We start from the raw sequence: 3,964 nt of genomic DNA on the forward strand, positions 1-3,964 counted from the left end.
CTTCTTTAAACGTTTTCGGTCATACAATTGACCTTCATCAGAAACAGAATTTTTTCACAGTTGGTTTTAACTAGAATGAGTTTACAAGAAGACAAGACAGTATGGTTAGTGAACAAATAAGTATATAACAAATATCTGAGCAACAGGATGCTGATAATGACCGTATGAACATCATGTAAAGTTTAGACGAAAGGTCGATGACTAGTTAAATTCTGAAATAGCGAATCCTGAGACAAGGTTCAAGTGAGCTTAGTGAAACTCCACAGGTTCCATGGGCGGTGATAGAGTCCGTGCTGTGATGGTATGTAAGGAACATATGTAAAAGACGTGCCCTAGGAGGTTGAAAACAAACAACAAGTGTGACACTGGTAAATAAAGGATACAGTGAGATTCATGGTCGGCTAGTGCTACTGGATGTGCAATACCACATGAAAAGTAATAGCCGACTGGAATGAGTGCCAAGACAGGTACCTGAGAGGAACTGTAATGGAAAATTCCATATATTATTATTATTAAAGAACCGCTGTCATAAGTAGGCACTATTCAGTACTGGAAAAAAAGAGAAAGAACAAGACGGTGAGTGACTATGGCACATAAACATATTGGGTGATGTTATGTGAATGAGGAAGGAGAAAAAATCCAAAACAGTCAATTAATACCTGGGTATATTCATTAATAATGTGGAGAAACAGACGTCTGGGAAGCAGCAGCTACTGAGGATGAAAGGACACTGAGGATGATAAAAAAAGAGTATAAATGTGTGTACTGAGATAGGCTGAGGATATGCACGCAATGTGAACTGAAATACCCATTCATGTAGGAAATCACCAGACCCACGGGTTTGACACCTTGGGTTATACAGGGACCAGTAGGCTGTCCCCAGAGCCAGAAGAGCTTTGTGACGTGCGACGTCTTGTATAGCGTTGGTTGTCCCGCCAGTGGTACACGTGATTTTGTAAATAATCCTCGGCATCTCATAGAAACTTGGTCCTTTTCTTCTTCTCCAGTTCCGTTCTGTAAAGATGTAGGGATTCCTGGTTCTTGTTTTTCAGTTCCTGGAATTCGGCCTGAGACATGGTATTGGTTAATTGATTTTCGATGGCACATATCTGTGTATTCACTATATCAAGATTTTTTTGTAGATAAGACAGGGTCAGGGTCATAAAGTCAAAAGAGCATTTGTTAAGTATATGCTCAAAGGTCGTGCAGCACTCCTTATCTTCCCTAAAAAAGTAGGTTGCAAAGGGACCCGAAGACCCCGTGGTATATGCTGAACCTTGAGGTATTCAGCTATGGTGATACTGTGTAGTTCTAGATTGACTGCTCTTCTGGTTTCCCGTTCCAGATCCCGATTTTTTATCTCTTGTGGTGGAATCTGAAGGAATTCACTGGAAGTGGTCACTTTCGCCAAAATCTCAGCTGATTCTTCTGCATTAAAGAAAAATGTCTCACTCGTCATGCTAAGGTGCCCGTGTGACGGAAAATATTGCAAAATAGAAAAAACACGGCACTCAGTGTGGAGGGAGGTGCACAAGTCGGGTATCCAGCCAACTAACAATGTAGTACAAAAACTTGGCACTCAAAAGAAAAATTGATTTGACAGTTCCTTTATTGTAAAAGGCATCCAGTTAAATATACTTCTTTTACTTCTTTAAACGTTTTCGGTCATACAATTGACCTTCATCAGAAACAGAATTTTTTCACAGTTGGTTTTAACTAGAATGAGTTTACAAGAAGACAAGACAGTATGGTTAGTGAACAAATAAGTATATAACAAATATCTGAGCAACAGGATGCTGATAATGACCGTATGAACATCATGTAAAGTTTAGACGAAAGGTCGATGACTAGTTAAATTCTGAAATAGCGAATCCTGAGACAAGGTTCAAGTGAGCTTAGTGAAACTCCACAGGTTCCATGGGCGGTGATAGAGTCCGTGCTGTGATGGTATGTAAGGAACATATGTAAAAGACGTGCCCTAGGAGGTTGAAAACAAACAACAAGTGTGACACTGGTAAATAAAGGATACAGTGAGATTCATGGTCGGCTGGTGCTACTGGATGTGCAATACCACATGAAAAGTAATAGCCGACTGGAATGAGTGCCAAGACAGGTACCTGAGAGGAACTGTAATGGAAAATTCCATATATTATTATTATTAAAGAACCGCTGTCATAAGTAGGCACTATTCAGCACTGGAAAAAAAGAGAAAGAACAAGACGGTGAGTGACTATGGCACATAAACATATTGGGCGATGTTATGTGAATGAGGAAGGAGAAAAAATCCAAAACAGTCAATTAATACCTGGGTATATTCATTAATAATGTGGAGAAACAGACGTCTGGGAAGCAGCAGCTACTGAGGATGATAAAAAAAGAGTATAAATGTGTGTACTGAGAGATCCAGCTCATGTCTTGCTGGTTCTCTACTTTATCACATTGACAGCATTTTCTCTTTTTTGTAGCGCTATTTCTCTGCACCTACAGTGCTTCTCCTGAACAGCGCCTTCACTTTCCCTGTGACACACTTGCCTCCCTGGGCAGGACAGACCATTTGGAGAATCACAGGTGACTCTAGCTCTCCCAGACAACATTAGGGCACTACTATTGTACCAACTAGTGCCTTTTTGCTTATGCTTTCTTCTCTTTTCAATGCTAGCACCCAGTTGTGGACATTCATGCCTGTCACAAACAATACAGGATAGTTTCCTGAATATATTACAGGTGATTTTACACTTCTTAATACAGTGTTCACCTCACATTCTTTGTCCTCAGGGCTACTCATATTTTCTACATGTTTCAATTGCAGTACAAATTTCTGGACACCCACACCAATTATTGGATCTACCTGTCCCTGTATAACCCAAGGTGTCAAACCCGTGGGTCTGGTGATTTCCTACATGAATGGGTAATTCAGTTCACATTACGTGCATATCCTCAGCCTATCTCAGTACACACATTTATACTCTTTTTTTTATCGTCCTCAGTGTCCTTTCATCCTCAGTAGCTGCTGCTTCCCAGACGTCTGTTTCTCTACATTATTAATGAATATACCCAGGTATTAATTGACTGTTTTGGATTTTTTCTCCTTCCTCATTCACATAACATCGCCCAATATGTTTATGTGCCATAGTCACTCACCGTCTTGTTCTTTCTCTTTTTTTCCAGTACTGAATAGTGCCTACTTATGACAGCGGTTCTTTAATAATAATATATGGAATTTTCCATTACAGTTCCTCTCAGGTACCTGTCTTGGCACTCATTCCAGTCGGCTATTACTTTTCATGTGGTATTGCACATCCAGTAGCACCAGCCGACCACGAATCTCACTGTATCCTTTATTTACCAGTGTCACACTGGTTGTTTGTTTTCAACCTCCTAGGGCACGTCTTTTACATATGTTCCTTACATACCATCACAGCACGGACTCTATCACCGCCCATGGAACCTATGGAGTTTCACTAAGCTTACTTGAACCTTGTCTCAGGATTCGCTATTTCAGTATTTAACTAGTCATCGACCTTTCGTCTAAACTTTACATGATGTTCATACGGTCATTATCAGCATCCTGTTGCTCAGATATTTGTTATATACTTATTTGTTCACTAACCATACTGTCTTGTCTTCTTGTAAACTCATTCTAGTTAAAACCAACTGTGAAAAAATTCTGTTTCTGATGAAGGTCAATTGTATGACCGAAAACGTTTAAAGAAGTAAATGAAGCATATTTAACTGGATGCCTTTTACAATAAAGGAACTGTCAAATCAATTTTTCTTTTGAGTGCCAAGTTTTTGTACTACAAAGCCCAAGTAAGACCTGGAGGGACACTGATGGGTGCAGCTAGCTCTGCTGCCACTGAGGTGAGCATTGGCAGGTGCAGCTGGCTCTGCTGCCATTGAGGTGAGCACTGGCGGATGCAGCTGGCTCTGCTGCCGTTGAGGTGAGCACTGGTGGGTGTAGCAG

At 40.5% G+C, this 3,964-nt stretch overlaps 1 long non-coding RNA gene across 1 annotated transcript; it reads left to right on the forward strand.

Annotated features, from left to right (window-relative positions):
- The first annotated feature begins 2,854 nt into the window (after positions 1 to 2,854).
- Positions 2,855 to 3,351, forward strand: LOC141097028 (uncharacterized). The gene is made up of 3 exons (XR_012233830.1): positions 2,855 to 2,908; positions 2,988 to 3,058; positions 3,234 to 3,351. It is a non-coding gene; the product is annotated as an uncharacterized lncRNA (long non-coding RNA).
- Positions 3,352 to 3,964: the final 613 nt, after the last annotated feature.

This window comes from Dendrobates tinctorius, unplaced genomic scaffold (assembly GCF_039654945.1).
Source record: "Dendrobates tinctorius isolate UK_male_01 unplaced genomic scaffold, ASM3965494v1 ptg000082l, whole genome shotgun sequence".
Lineage (NCBI taxonomy): Eukaryota > Metazoa > Chordata > Amphibia > Anura > Dendrobatidae > Dendrobates > Dendrobates tinctorius.